We start from the raw sequence: 15599 nt of genomic DNA on the forward strand, positions 1-15599 counted from the left end.
CCAGCAGGGCCCCTGCCTGCTCCTGCTGGGGACACAGTCCAGGAAACTGGCGTGGAGGTCCAAGGAAAACAGAATTTGATGACTTTATGGATTAAATACATACCGATGTGTCAACGGTGTGACAATACCAGAAGTCAAAGGTTATATTCTCTCCTCTCTCTCCCTCACCCTCTCCCCTTCTCTTCCCTGGGCCTTTGGGGCCCATTAGGATGAGCTTGGTCCTAGTGGTGTGTGGGAAGGAATCTGGCTTGCTTCTCCTCCTATCCCAAGCCCTAGAGACCATAGCTTCTAATATCCTCCCGAATGCTTGGTGCTGAGGCTCCTTGTGCAAACCATGGCTCAAGCTGCCATTCCAGCCCTCCCCCACCCAGCCTCCAGTCTGATCCTCTGGACAGAGAACTGTTTGCCCAGCCCACGCCTGGCAGCCTGTTCCAGACCATCAGGATGAACGGGTTTGGCCGACCAAACTGGCTACAGTCTTTGTTTTTAGTGAGATAAAGAAAGAGTCATAGCTTTTAGCCATGACTGAAATAAACTTTTTGGATTTACTTTCTTTCGAATCATCTCTAATGTATGGAAAAGTGGTAAGAACAGTACCAAGAATTTATCTTTTCTGACCATTTGAGAGTTAGTTGCTGACCTGATGATTCCTTACCCCCAAATACTTTCATGTGTATCTTCTACAAACAAGGGCAGTTTCTCTCTCTCTTAGCCATAAGATACCCATCAAAATCAGGAGATTACAATGGATACATTATTGCCATCTAACTCTGAGACCCCATCCAAGTTTTACCAGTTGCCCAATAATGTCCTTTATAGCAAAAGGACCCCATTCAGAATCGTGAGCTAGTTGTCAATCTTCTTGGTCCCCTTCAGCCTGGAACAGCTCCTTAGTTTTGATTTTCATGACCTTGGCACTTCTGAGGATGATAAGCCAGTGATTTTGTAGAATATCCCTCGGTTCTGGCTTGTCTGCTGTCTTGTCGTGTTTAGATTTGGGTTCTGCATTTTTGGCAGAAATATCACAGAAATGACCGCATCCCATCATGTGCTATGAGATTGCAACTTATCCCTTTTCTGGTGCCGTTCACTTGATGACTGGGTTCAGATGGTATCTTCCAGCTTCCTCCACTATAAATTATTTTTCCCCCTTTGTAATTAAAATGGCATTGTGGAGAGATACTTTGAGACTGTGTACATGTCCCGAGCCTCATCAGATCTCCTGTTCGTTCTAGCATCGTTGATGTTTCTGGCTTAATTATGACTATGATGTCTGCCGAATCCATGATTGCTTCTACATCTGTCGCTTAGGATCTCCTGCATGGAAAAAAATTGTTTCTCTTCTTCACATTTATTTATTCATTTATTTATATTTATTAGTATAGATTCAGGGATTCCTATTTTGTTTATTTATTTTGATGCTCGGATAGTCCCGGTTTTGTCAGTGGCTGCTTCTTCAAACCGGCTTTAGTGTTCTTTTGATATATCTCCTCTGTTCTTGAGGGGAACTTTCTGGAACAAATGATCTGGACTCATCTTGTGATATCCTTGCCAGACAGCATTGGAATTAGCCATTTCTCCAAGGAACTTTAGTTCCTTTTGGGAGGAATGGTATTTGGAAAGCATATCTGGGCTAATAGCTTTTGAAATCTTGCCAGTGATTTTTAAACCCTTAAGATAGGATAGAGGGTTGCCTTCAAGCTCCAACACTCTAGACCAACATTCCAGACCAGTGATTTTAAAACTTGTTCAGGTAGTGGACAATGTCGAAGAAAGAGACTTTTAATGGAAATATATATCAAGTAAATGTAATATTTTAAAGAATCTCAAACATCATCAGTGGAGAGAGTTAGGGAATATATGTACATATATGTATGTGTATATATGTATATACACAGACATGGTTTAAATCTGTGTATTTTTGGGGCGCCTGGGTGGCTCAGTGGGTTAAAGCCTCTGCCTTTGGCTCAGGTCATGATCCCAGGGTCCCTGGATTGAGCCCTGCATTGGACTCTCTGCTTAGGAGGGAGCCTGCTTCCCTTCCTCTCTCTCTGCCTGCCTCTCTGCCTATTTGTGATCTCTGTCTGTCAAATAAATAAATAAAATCTTTAAAAAAATAAATCTGTGTATTTTCATCTATTTATCTTGAAGGCCACAGGTCCACACTTGCACTTTTAATCTCAGTACTGCATTGTTCATTCTAGTTTCCTCTGTGTGTACAACCAATCTCACTTTGTGGCCACTGTTCCCAGATGTCATCTTCTGTTCTGGGACAGGAAAACCCCCCACCACACCCTGGTCTGCTTTCCCCATCTAATAGCACCAGGACTGAACTGTACAGGAAGAAAGGCAGGTAGGTAGGCAGGCAGCATGTTGAACTTTTTTTGCTGGCCAGTAAATTATGGCTTTTTTCTGATCTTTGGAAGGTTTTGTTCAAAACCTGTTTTTTTTTTTTTTTAAAGATTTATTTATTTATTTGACAGACAGCGATCACAAGTAGGCAGAGAGGCAGGTAGAGAGAGAGGGAGGGGGATGCAGGCTCCCTGCTGAGCAGAGAGCCCGACGACGTGGGGCTGGATCCCCTGAGATCATGACCTGAGACGAAGGCAGAGGCTTTAACTCACTGAACCACCCAGGTGCCCTCAAAACCTGTCTTTAAAAAATGATAAATATTTTGCCATTTTTTAAAGTGCCAAACTGTGTAATTGATACTTAGGAAACAGAAAGAGAAACTTCATCTATAATTTTACCACTTGGATAGAACCATTGTTTAGGACTTTAGCATATTTCTTTTCAGTTTTTCTCCAGTGCATCAGTTTTCTTTTAAATATAATTAGAACTGAAATTCTACACCTTCCCTTCCTGCATGTTTACTGAATGTAAGAGGAAAAACATTCGCTACTTATGAAATACCAGTGTGTGCCAGGCTCTGCACACATTGTTTTCTCTGTCTCATTTAATCCTTAATGTGATTTTGCAAAGTAGCTCTTCTTCTGATATTAGAGATAAAGAAATCAAGGCTCAGGGAAACAGCGCAAAATGATTCTTCTAGGACTAGAACCCATGTGTCTCTCTTTCCACCCTCTCTGAAAGTCAAATATTTTTGTTTCTATTACAACACTCTGCATAACTCTTATTTTAAATGAAGGCATTTTATACTCAGGAGGGACTGTTTCATAACTTACTCAACTATTCCCCTATTGTAGAATCTGTGGGCTGCTTCCTTTCCTCTCTCCCTCTCTCAGGCTATATAAACAATATATAAACAACAATGAACATCTTCGTAGATACGGTTTTTCACTAATTGTTTTCTTTTTTTTTTTTTAAGGTTTATTTATTTTAGAGAGAGAGAGAGAGCACATGAACAGGGGGAGGGGCAGAGGGAGTGAGAGAAGCAGACCCCCCGCTGAGCGTGGAGTCAGATGCCTGGCTCAGGTCCATCCTAGAAACCCAAGATCATGACCTGAGCTGAAACCAAGACAGACGTTTAATTGACTGAGCCACCCAGGCATCCCCGCTAATTCTTTTCTAAGGGGCTGACTTCATCTGAATTCCATACTCAAACAATATTGGCATATTATTATTTCAAAAGATAGCCGATACTTTAATAGGCAGAAAAGCATCTTGATTTAATTAGCCTACATGTGAATACATTTGGTTTTAGTTAAGAAACATTTCAGGGGTACCTGCTGTATATCAGGGATGATGGCAGGAACGGAAGATACCGAGACATTTTTATTGTACAGCTCAGCCAGAAATCCAACACCAAGGTATCTCAGTTAAGTCAACCCATGACTACAGCTGATGGTTTCAGGGGCTGTGTCAGTGAGGCTCTCACTGAAAGGCTGAGGGGTGATGTGAGCGGAAAATAACAAAGTAATGGGCTGGCTTCGTCAGCTCAGGAGAAATGATGTGGGGTGGATGGGATTCCCAGCTGACAGCTGTGAAAGACTTCCTTACTGGGTCTTAGCGCCCAACCATCACACCTAATACTCGCCTTTGTGCTTTGGGGTTGGGACCGGCTTTGCTGACCGGCTCTGTTAGCTTCTACCAATAGGGGGCGCCAGAGGGAGCCCGGAAGGTGCTTGCTTTCTGTGCTTTTCGCTTTCCCTGGGAGCTTGGCCTCACAACAGCCTTCACCCTGCCTGCCACGGGGCCTTCCTGTATCAGCAGCTGAATCCAGCTGGCAGTCTTCCCAACACTGGGAGACTCGGCTGCATCGTGGCTTCATCACTCCCCATGTGACTGTTGTCTCCTTATCGGAGTCTGACTGACAGAGGGCAGGCCTTGAGCCCCAGCACACAGAGGCTAGTGGGGTGTCTCCAGGCTCTCACCCTACGTCAGCGTACACGCAGATTCGGGGAAGATCCGCCAGTGCGCCTGTGGGAGCTGCCATGTTGGCTGAGAGAAGGCGGCCTCTTCCAGAGCATTCTGGGACTCTCTTGTCAGGTTTCAAATAGAATGTGTCTCGCTGGGCTGAGGCACTTTGGACAGGAGAAATTGCAGCTGGAACAGCTGGCTCCTGTCCGTTCCTTGAAGTCACCGGGGTCTCCTGGATGGGAATCTATTTAAAATAGTCTGTCTTCATAAATGTCCACAAATATTTTGTGTTTGAAGCCTGACCTGGTTCCACAATAGCCTTCATTTCAGCTCCATTTCATGAACCTAAGTGAGCACCAAATGAAGATCAGATGCTGTGCAGACCAGAGGGGAGTTGCAGATAGAATCACCAGTCCTTGGTCCCGAAGTCCCACTGGCTACTTGTGGGCAAAACTCAGGTGGAAAAAAAAAAAAAAAAAAGCTCCCAGTTAAATCTAGTAGATGGAACACACATATTTAACTCTGCTTCCTTCTGGAAACTCGTAAGAATGCAGTGAGGTTTGTTTATTAAAAAAAATTTATTTAGATATTAATATAGCTGGTTGTTTGGAAAATGAGAGCTGGTTTCCACATGATTGGTATATTATGGGTCAATCTGCATAGTGTGAATTTTGCATATCCTTACGCACAATTTTGTGTGTGAGGAATGTGGGTGAATGCTGAAAACAGCACCCAGTCTAAAGGAGTCACGGAGGATTACACAAAATGCAAACAACTCTGACACGTACCCGCTGCCCGCCTCCTTGCCAGGTGGTACCACCCTTCCCTGGACCTCAGATCACCCTCCTCCTGTCAGTAACTCACAGTAACTTCATGGTAACTGACAAGCTCTGACTCATCTGATGCCCATGTCCACAAGCAAACTTAGTCTCTTGCCGGATAAAATGCCTGATTTATGGTAGTCATTATGAACTTCTTAAGAGTTAAATAGGTGTAAAACTGTGTTACTCTTTTCATTAGGTTTCTATCTTTTTTTAATGTGTCACTGATGATGTTTCTTAGTATGGTCTCCCTAACCCGACTATTTCGCCCATAAGCCTTGTGGTTGTGTTGCATGCTTTTGCATAGTGTGGTAATTTTTAGGAATGCGTATGTCATGGCACAGCAGAACTGGCTACCCATAAGACAAAGAAAACAGCAACGGAGATGATCGTAGAACACTTCTGGAAGCTAGAAAGAAAAACAAGTTGTAACTAACTGTGAGGTAATACCAAAAAATGTGTATATTGGTCTCTGCCCCCAGTTTCCAGGACAGAACTCCTAAAGCCCTTGTAAATTCCTAAGTGACAAGAACATTAGGAGCGTCTCTTGTTCTAATATTTGGTCTTGGACCTGTCCCTGACACAGGACTCCTAAAACGCTTGTAAATTCCTAAGTGATAAGAGCACTAGGAGCACCTTTTAGTCTATTGAGGCAACTTTGGATGGGCTCCTCGATGGCTCCCGGATGGGGGCCAGTCACCAGACCAAACCATGATTAGAAATTTGGAATTTTCAGCACCCCCACATCCTCCAGAGAGGGGAGAGGGGCTGGAAATGGAGTTAATGATTGATTGTGCCTACATGAGAAGCCTCCATAAAATCCCAATAGTAGGGGTTTTGGGGAACTCCCAGGTTAATGAACATATCCACGTACTGAGAGGGTGACATACCCCAACTCTATGGGGACAGAAGCTCCTGGACTCAGGACCTTCCAAGACTTTGCTCTTTGTCCTGTCTTGCTGTTCGTATGTATCTTTATCATATTCTTTAATAAACTGGTAAACTAAGTGTTTTCCTTAGTTCTGTGAGCCACTCTAGCAAAATAACAAAATCAAAGGATTTTGACCTGAGCTGAGGGCAGACCCTCAACCCACTGAGCCACCTAGTTGCCCTTGTTCTACTTTTCATTTCCCCTATTGAATTTTAAACACAGGATTCTTATTTAGTTGCCCAAACCTCTTATTCCCAGATCATTCTTAGCAATGTGTCATTGAATCCTCATAGAAGTCTCTCTGTTGGGGCACATTCAGTTCTACCGACTTGTTCCCATACATTTTTCCCAGTAGGAGGCACTGGTTCTGATTTTCACCATGGTGTCCTCCCTTCAGGCTGCTGCAAGTGGTGGGTAGACAGGACTCCCTTGCCTGAAATATGGAGAGAGATTCTATTCTAGGCTCTTTGGGGTCCCCAGGTATGAACAATTCTGTCCCAGCTCAGTTAAACAGAGTGGATCTTCTCTGGGGCGACCATCATCAGTAGGTTTAGGGGGCTTCTCTCCAGAATTTTTGTGGAGTGGCCAGGGCTGAGTCCTTTCCTTGCACTGAGGAAGTGGATCCCAGGATAATGAGCCTACCAAGATTAATAAAAACAAGCTATATACCTCATCATATCCTGGTGAATTTCAGAACTTAAAAAGAAAAACAAAGTGAAAATCCTAAAAAAAATCCAGGTGTAAAAACAAGAAACCACAAAAACAGGTGACGGGAAAAGGACAGAGAAAGAGAATTAGACTTTCACAACTTGAAAAGCCCCAGGAATGTGGAACAGTGCCTACCACTTCTGGGGAAAAGACTCAGATCTATGAATCTTGAGGAGACAGACATTTTCAGATCTGCAAGGATGTCTCCATCCATGAACAATTTCTTAAGAAACGACTCAAGAAGGTGGTTAATAAAGGGGTGCCTGGGTGGCTCAAGTTGTTAAGTGTCTGCCTTAGGTTCAGGTCATGATCCCAGGGTCCTGGGATGGAGCCCAGCATTGGGCTCCCTGCTCAGCGGGGAGCCTGCTTCTCCGTCTTCCACTCCCCCTATTTGTGTTCTCTTCTCACCGTTTCTCTTGTCAAATAAATAAATAAAATTTAAAAAAAAAAGAAGGTGGTTAAGAGAAATGAAAATTAAATTTGAAAAAACACAAAAATACCTCACGATAGGGGTAGACAAAGAGAATGTGAAATAGTGGAGAGCAAGAAATCTAGTAAAATCTGTAGCAAATTGATGGGTGATGATAAATGGATCCTAAGTTGTGTTATAAATTAGAAAAGATCTTTGAAACAGAACCCAAGGGGGAAAATTCTCAGATAACAGGTTGAAACTCAGGTTACCCATTGACCAGTCCTGGGCTATGAGATGGACATACTGTTGGGGTGGAGAGGAAAGAGGGGATAAGTCTAGGGAAGGAAAGCCGTAGAGGTTGCTCAAAGTTGAGGGAAGTCATTGAACTATATAATTTTGGTGTGTTGATAGTGAAGTACAGGTTGAACTATAACTTGAAATATAACAGTAACTGTTAGTAAACTTGAGATAGGTAGACAAATTCCCAAATACTAGGAAGGTATTTAAAAAAGAAAAATCTTAAAAAAAAGTTTGGAATGATACCTATTAATAGTAACGACCTATGGGATATGTGCGGGAATTTAGGGAAGTAAGGGAGAACTTACATTTTCCCTTTCCATGTTCTTTGATTTTCCATTCTTTTGAACAGTTGGGATGCACTGAACAATTGCCTTTAAAATTAAAGACAACAGAGCAAGAAACACTGAAAAATAAACAGTGTTCACAGGGGCAAGGTCTTGCCCTGTCTCTAAAGAAACTTTCCCCAATTCCTCCTTTTTTCCCCCCAGGGTGATTTTTCATTCTTCCACAAATGAATAATGACTAACTAGAGAAAAAGCCCAGAGAATGGCATGCAGAGACTTCCTGAGCCCCACAGGAGAAACTGAGCATGTGCCATAAATAGAGATAGTTATCTGCATACTTATGGGTCCACATTTGCCGGAGAAGGGCGATGTTCTGGCATGCCCTGTGGTGGGTTCACTGTTGTCATCTTTAGGAGACAGACTCTATGAAGGGAGTTAGAAGACACCGGGTTTGAAGTCACCAGAGATGATGAAATCTCTGGCCTGGTTCTTGACCTCAAGGTTAAGGTGCCTAAAGTTCAGTTGTATCTGGCATTTCTGTGAACTGGTTGCCTTTGTGCAAGTCATCTGACCTCTCTGAGATGAAGTGATCTCCCTAGACATACTGGGTTGTGGCACACAGTCAACATTTCCCAAATCTTTTTTTTTTTTTTTTAGATTTTATTTATTTATTAGAGAGAGATTTATTAGAGAGAGAGAGAGAGAGAGAGCGAGCGCATGCTGAAGAGTAGGAAAGGGAGAAGCAGACTCTGCTGAGCAGGGAGCCTGATGGGGGGCTCAATCCTAGGACTCTGGGATCGTGACCTGAGCAGAAGGCAGACACTTAACTGATTGACCCACCCAGGCACTCTATCCAAATGTTTACTGAATATATAAGTGGTTAAAGGAACAAGTGAAGGGACTTGCTTAAGGTCACCCCTCGTGGGAGCTGTGCCTGAAGCCCAGAGGTGTCCCACTGAGCATGTAGTGAAGATGGGTCTCTCCCATTGGCTTCAGCACTTGATGCACCTCCTGGAGGAGGCGCTCCTGGCTCTCCACGGAGCACAGGACCAGGATGCAGACCACCACGTCCACAGAGCCATCGGCCACCTGTGGCATGTTCTTCCCTGAGGCCACCATGAAGCACTCCAACTGCAGGTGTTGGTTCTCCACAACGCTCTTGATCAAGAACTTCTCAAAGTTGGGGTTGGGGTCAACCCAAGTCACCCGGCATCCAGGCGGGTAGAACTTGAAGTTGGCCCCAGTGCCGCAGCCCACCTCCAGCAGGGACAGCTTCCCAGAGGGGCCCACAAAGTCCTGCAGGTTGCCGAAGAGCTCCTGCTTCTTGCTTGCCATCTGCTCTTTGTAGATCACGGTGAACCTCTGCATGAAGTGGGGGAACCATTTTTTGCATATCCAGTTCCACAAGCTCAGAAAGTTCAGCAGGAACGTGGGAGATGGATGTACCAGAAGGTGGGCGAGGATTGCTGGTGTGCAGGAAGGAGAACGCAGAAACTCTGGGGGGGAGGACGGGAGCAGGGTGCAGGTGGTGGCAACCCCGTGGGTCATGTTAGGCCCCACAGACACCCCCACTATCACAGACTCATCAAATGAGGGACAAATCAGAGAGGCAGTGTCTCAAGTCCTAAACTCCTTGGAGTCTTACAGAAGAGAGAGGATAGGAGTCACCCAGGGGCCGGCAGATGTTCCAATGGCCATCGGTCACAGTAACTTCAGCATCAGCAACAACTCCCGTTTACTGAGTCTTTAAGTACATTTTACACTATTGTCTTCTTTGTTACTTAAAAGAACCCATGAGACAGACACTATTAATTTCCCACTTTATAGAAGAAGAAGCCGAGTCCCGTAGAGGTTAGCGACAAGGTAGTGTGGCTAGTAAGAGACAGTCCAAGAGAAACCAGATCATCGCCCTGGCGTTGCCTGGTTTCCCCGAGGCTGCCAATCTCTTTTAGAGGGGGGTGATTGTCATTCAGACAGAGACCAGAGAAAGTACATGCACAGGTGACCAGGTGTAGACAGTGTAGACAGAACAACACTATAAAATGTCTAGCACAAAGAGCTATTCTCATAATCTGTAGAAACTTCTCTGAACAAGCCTCCTCTGTCCACCTTTGAATATCTATAACTTTTTTTTTTTTTTTTTAGTATTTTTTTTATTTGACATAGAGAGGGAGGAAGAAGCAGGCTTCCTGCCGTCCGATGCAGGGATCAATCCCACGACCCCGGGATCATGACCCAAGCCAAAGGCAGGTGCTTAACGACTGAGCCACCCAGGTGCCCCCGAGTATCTATATCCTTGTCCATCTTTAGCTCCTTTCCACCACACAGAGGTGTTTCTCCTCTGCGCCAAGGCCGGTCCCACCTGGACCCTTAAAGCCACCCACCCCTTAAGGAGTTCCTCCCACCCCCTCATAATTAACCTCTCTCCTTATGGTCTATCTCCTTTTCCTCCACCAACTTGCAGGCTTGAGCCTCTCCAGCCTATAAAAATCCCTTCCTTTAGCTTGCTTTCCATGCAAGCTACCTTCCCACTTTGCTTTCTCTTATAGCCAAACTTTGTGAGAAATTGTAGCTGGCACTCGCGGTTTCCATGTTCTCATCCCATTCGAGCCTCTGCCCACTGACATGGGGATGGTGTCCCCACAGCCCCAGTGAAGTGCATGCAAACGGGAAGGCAGGCAGAGGGAGAAGAGAAAGAGAAGGTGATGGTCTTCAGAAGTAGTGACCAGTGAAAGGAATGTTCTCGCTGAGGTGTTGAGGGAGGCCAGTGTCCCAGTGGAGAGAGAGTCTGTCCTTAGAACCTGGAGGAAGGAAGAGAAAGATGGGTGCGGAGCTAAGTTTGGGTGGAGGAAAGATGGGTGCGGAGCTAAGTTTGGGTGGAGGAGGGAAGGGAAGGAGTTTTTACCAGAAAGCCCGATTTTCTCAGTGAGGAAGATTATTGTATTACAGTGTTGAAGGCAAGGGCGGAGGGGGTAGGATGGAGCACAGGGGGAGAGTGGAGAAGCTTTGCCGTAGCAACTAGGGGGACTGCAAAACTTGTTGACCAAAGGCAGAGAGAGGTGCCCAGGAGCAGGGAGGATGCAGCTGAGCCTGGGGACTGGGAACGAGTGGTGATGCCACATCTTGAGGGTACGGTATTTGCCGAGGCTGTGCGGTTGGGAACTCAAGTGGAGTTCAGCATTGAGCCTGACCCAGGCTGGGGGTTTGTCCAGGTGGAGGACACTGAAGGGTAAGAGCTCAGAGACTGAGAGGAGTAAGGGGCCCAGGCTGGAAAGGAAGTCGGGGGCGGGGGTAACAGGCGGGGAGAAAACAGAAAAATGGGGTTCATGCCTGGGGATGCTGGCACAGCAGAAGAACCCGTCTGCTGAGTGGGACGGTTATGACTGGCTCCATAGGATGAGACCAGTGTTTGACATTCCTGAGATGTGGCAGGGGAGGTTCTAGAGCGTGGCCACGCGCAGAGATAAGAGGAAAAGGATGGATGTGAAGGTGGAATTGAGGAGTTAAGGAACGTTCAGGTTAAGATGCTGGGTGGAGAGCGGGGGTGCCAGGCTGGAAAGGAGCCCCCGGAACCAGGTGTCAGAGTGAGAGGGAGGGAGTGGCCAGGAGGTCAGGAGGTGACTGTGGGGCTGGTGGGGGACCAGCCACAGGGGAGGGGGGAAGGTGGTAATGTGGGATGGCACTAGCCTTTTGGGTTTTATAAAATAGCAGTGATCTGTGCAATCAGTATGTAAAGGCAAAAGCTCAGTCAGCTAGAAAGGATTTCATTTTAGCTTTTTTGCAATAAATAGCACCCCTTGAATGTATGTAACTTTTTTAAAAAAAGGTTTTATTTATTTATTTGACAAGGAGAGAGCACAAGCAGAGGGAGAGGCAGGTAGAGGGAGAGGGAGAAGCAGCCTCTCTGCTGAGTAGAGAGCCTGATGTGGGACTCAATCCTAGGACCCCAGGATCATGACCTGTCCTGAAGGTAGATGCTTAACCAACCAAGCCACCCAGATGTCCTGAATGTATGTAACTTAATCCATTTAATCTCCTTCCACTAAGGGGCATTTGTGTCACTGCCTGGTTTTCACCTATGGAAAAGGATGGCAGCAGAGAACACATGTGAGCTCTTTGGGTGAGAGCATCTGTGGGATAAGTTTCTGGCAGTGAAGTACTTAGTAAGAACAAGTGTATTCATTTCATTTGTCTTGTTTATTGAAGGAAGGGCAAATGACTTTAATTTTGAGAGCGAAGCCTACCAGCCCTCCAAAGAGGATGTGCCAGTGGACAATCCCATGAACAAGGGACAAGACCTGCACGCTCTCCATCAGTTACATGTAGTTAGCTACATCAAGCTCTGTAGCTACCAGTGTGACAGGTGACAAGGGACAAGGGCCTTTCATTGTTTCTTGTTGTATTTTTTTTTTTTTTTAAGATTTACTTATTTATTTGAGAGAGAATGTGAGAGAGAGAGAGTGACAACATGCAATCAAGGGAGGAGGAGAGGGAGAGAGAGAATCCTCAAGCCAACTCTCTGCCGAGCACTGAGTCCGACGTGATGTGGTTGGGGGGTGGGGTGCTCGATCCCACAACCCTGAGATTATGACCTGAGTTGAAAGCAAGAGTCAGACGCTTAACTGACTGGGCCACCCAGGCGCCACTTGCCGTAATCCTTTGAGTGATGTTGAGCATTTTTTTTTTCCATGTTTGCTATTTGATTTTCTTTCCTTTTCTTTATTTGTAAGCAATCTAGTGGCTCAAACTGCCAGAGTTCAAATCCTGGATTTTCGACATCTTCGCTGTGTGACCTTGGGCATTTATTCAACTTTGTTGTGCCTCTGTCTCCTTTCTTAGGATGGGGATGATCACGCTGTGCCGAGGAGTTGTGGTGGGAGCCGCCTGGGTTCACAGAGGCGGTGTGCAGGCAGACAGGCCCGGCACCGGCAGAGGAAGCACTCTGGAAGGACCGCTAGCTCTTGCTATCTCTGTCTGTTCCCCACTTTCCTGCTGCAACCTTTGTCTTTTGCTTATGGATTCGTGTGTTCAGGAGAGCAGCCTGCTGGCTGTCCTTTACCTCGCTTTCTTGTCTTTCATTATTTGGCATAAAAAAAGGTACTACATTCTATGCGGAAATGTGAAATGCTTTTTGTTATGATTACAAACATCTAAGGTACCGAAAACAGATCTTCTTCAGGAATGAGAGGCTGTCTTTTCAGGGGAAGGACATGAGTCATGGCTCTAAAGTGTAGCAGGGAGGCAAAGACTACCCCTCCTTGACCCCGGCACCCCCGCACTGGCTCTCTGGAGGGGAGCAGCCTGTTGTTCCCCCTGCAGGGGCTGTAAGACCACCGTGTTTTCGTGAGGCCCGGCTGCTTGTTGGTTCCTTGCTGGGGTCCAGAGGGCAAGGTTGGAAGCCAGGCTGGGAGCCGGAGGGCCAGGGAATGTGGTGTGTGTGTGTGTGTGTGTGTGTGAGACAGAACACTGCAGAGATAGGGGTGAGCCTCTAGGCAGGAAGAAGATGACTAGGAAAAGCGTTGAGGATTATCTTGTTAGAAGATTCTGTCCAGGGACCCCTGCGTGGCTCCATCATTAAGTGTCTACAGCTCAGGACATGATCCCAGGGTCCTGGGATCAAGCCCTATATCGGGCTCCCTGCTCAGCGGAAAGCCTGCTTCTCCCTCTCCCACTCCCCCTACTTGTGTTCCCTCTCTCATTGTCTCTCTGTGTCAAATAAATAAATAAAATCTTAAAAAAAAAAAAAAAAAGATTCTGCCCAGAATGCCTTAAGGGGTCTCCTTGAGGCTGGGGCAGCAGAGGGAGTTGAGATGATCCCCTGTGCCATGCACCCTGCAGACAGGAATGTGAGCTCCCAGGAAGCCCTACAGAGGGTGTTTGTGTGCGGCCTGGCACGGAGTGGGCCCATGGTGTTGGCCGGTAGATGCAGAGACCGGAGGAGATGGGCAGGCAGGAACTGCCAGGAATGTTTCAGGGAGGGGATGGGGAGGCTGAGGGCTGGATACTGGGCGGGCCCTGGAACAGGGAAATGCCTCTCAACGTGGGGGTGTGGGGGGTGTGGGGGGTGTGGGAGTGTGTGGGGGTGGGGGGGGTGCCAAAGCCTGGTAAGCCTGAAGACCTTTTCTTCTTCACAATGTCCTCCCAGTTCCCTCCCCACTGGTGGAACCCAGGGATTTCTTCTCTGGTGAAGAAAACATGCCCAGGGAGCAGCAGTGACTTGTCGAGGGTCACAAGGTGACCAAGATCAGTGTTGTGCCCAAGATCTCTCAGGCCAGGCTCTAGGGGAGAAGTGGAAGTGTTGGGGGGACAGATCCTGTGGGGGCTGTGGGTGGGAGAGGGCAGGAGTGGCCAGCCGCAGAGCACGGATGGGGTTGTGGGGGTCGAGTGGTATGGGGCTGGCATGGCAGGTGGTAGGAGAGGGCTGAGGATGCGCCCCGAGGGGTTAGGGAGTTATTGTGTGTGTGTGTGTGTGTTTGAGCCATGTGTTACGTATGCACGTATGAGTATACGTGAGTGATATGTACATGCCTGTGTAGACAGGCGTGTGAGTGTGCATGTATATATGTGTGGATATTAAACAGCTGGTCTCTTTAGGCTGCTTGGGGTGGGGCCTGGGGAGGAGTGGGCTCCCCGCACCTGCAAATATCACACAGCCATGAACTCTGAATGCTCTTTAAACTACAACTGAGAATTCCAGGTAAAATCTCAATCTCTGTCTACTCCCCCTATCTCTCATACACACATTCACATACATACCCCCTACAGCAGAGACCACTGAAGGTCTACTCGGGCACCCCTCTGCCTCTGGCCCTAGCTGTCCCAACAGCAATATGGAGAAGAGGGAAGGCAGGGGGCATAGACCCGCCCTGAGATCACTGAGCTGGAGCTGCTGCTTGGCTCGGTTAGTCTCCCTGGAAGGCCTTCTTATCTAACTGAAATGAAAACACGGAAGGACATTCCTTCCCCACCCTCCACCACCCAGGATGTCCCTGAAGGCTTGGTCTGAGGTAACAAACCGGCCAGCTCATTGTGGGACTGGTGGTCAGCTAAAGGTGGCCGGGGCCCATCAGCTGTCTTTTCCAAAGGCTCCCTAGTTGGCTCCTCTCACCAAATAGGGTCTGGGGAGAATGCGGGCAGAGCCTGGCTCAGGCCAAGGTCAGAGGCAAGTGTGGCTGTAGGCTCCTGGGAAGTGAAAGTGGGTGGTGAGCCAGCTCTGTCCAGGGCTCCCTGTTCCAGCACGATGTGTCCCCCCATCTTGGGCTGAGTTTAAGACTGCTGGGACACATTTGGTGGACGACACCCTGAGAGCTGGGGGCCTTTACACAGGAAAACAGCAGCAGTGGAGGATGAGGAGGAGTGCTGGAGTGCAAAAATAAGTGGGCTCACAGACCTGCATCTGAAAGTGTGCAACAGTGTATCCATGGACATCCTGCCCGGTACTGAATGCAGACCCCCATCTGTTTGAGAACACAGACATGCACACAGGTATGTCTCCGGTGAGTACGCAGCGAAATCCAGTGGCCTGCAAGTGTGTCCAGACGAAAGACATGCACACAGGCGTCCCCTGTCTCTACTGGGACAAATAAAGTAAGTGGATAGGAATGTATGGGAGGAGGGGAAGGGAGAGCCCAAAGCAACCATTCCCACGTGGCTTCTGGGCCTTAGATGCCTACTGGAGTGAAAAGGAGAGGGGCCACAAGAGGGGTCATGCCCCACTTGGCCAAATTTCTGTATGGGAATGAGGCATAGTGGTTAGGGAAACCAGCGAGGCCGGGCCACGTGGGGTCAGATTACTCAAGAACTGAGCTGAGCTCTCAAGGAGG

General features: G+C 47.2%; 1 protein-coding gene and 1 pseudogene across 2 annotated transcripts in view; one reads left to right on the forward strand and one right to left on the reverse strand.

The window, feature by feature from the left end:
* Positions 1-15315, forward strand: part of SMIM41 (small integral membrane protein 41) — a 112327-nt gene extending 97012 nt beyond the window's left edge. The window contains exon 3 of the mRNA XM_082741425.1: positions 15103-15315. The gene's annotated coding sequence lies outside the window, so the exon portion shown is untranslated. The remainder of the gene's footprint in view (positions 1-15102) is intronic.
* On the reverse strand, positions 8666-9324 carry LOC309870305 (thiol S-methyltransferase TMT1A pseudogene; annotated as a pseudogene). Its single transcript has one exon. The product of its transcript is annotated as a thiol S-methyltransferase TMT1A pseudogene (transcript).
* Positions 15316-15599: the final 284 nt, after the last annotated feature.

The sequence above is a fragment of the Mustela nivalis genome, assembly GCF_964662115.1.
Source record: "Mustela nivalis genome assembly, chromosome: 7".
NCBI lineage: Eukaryota > Metazoa > Chordata > Mammalia > Carnivora > Mustelidae > Mustela > Mustela nivalis.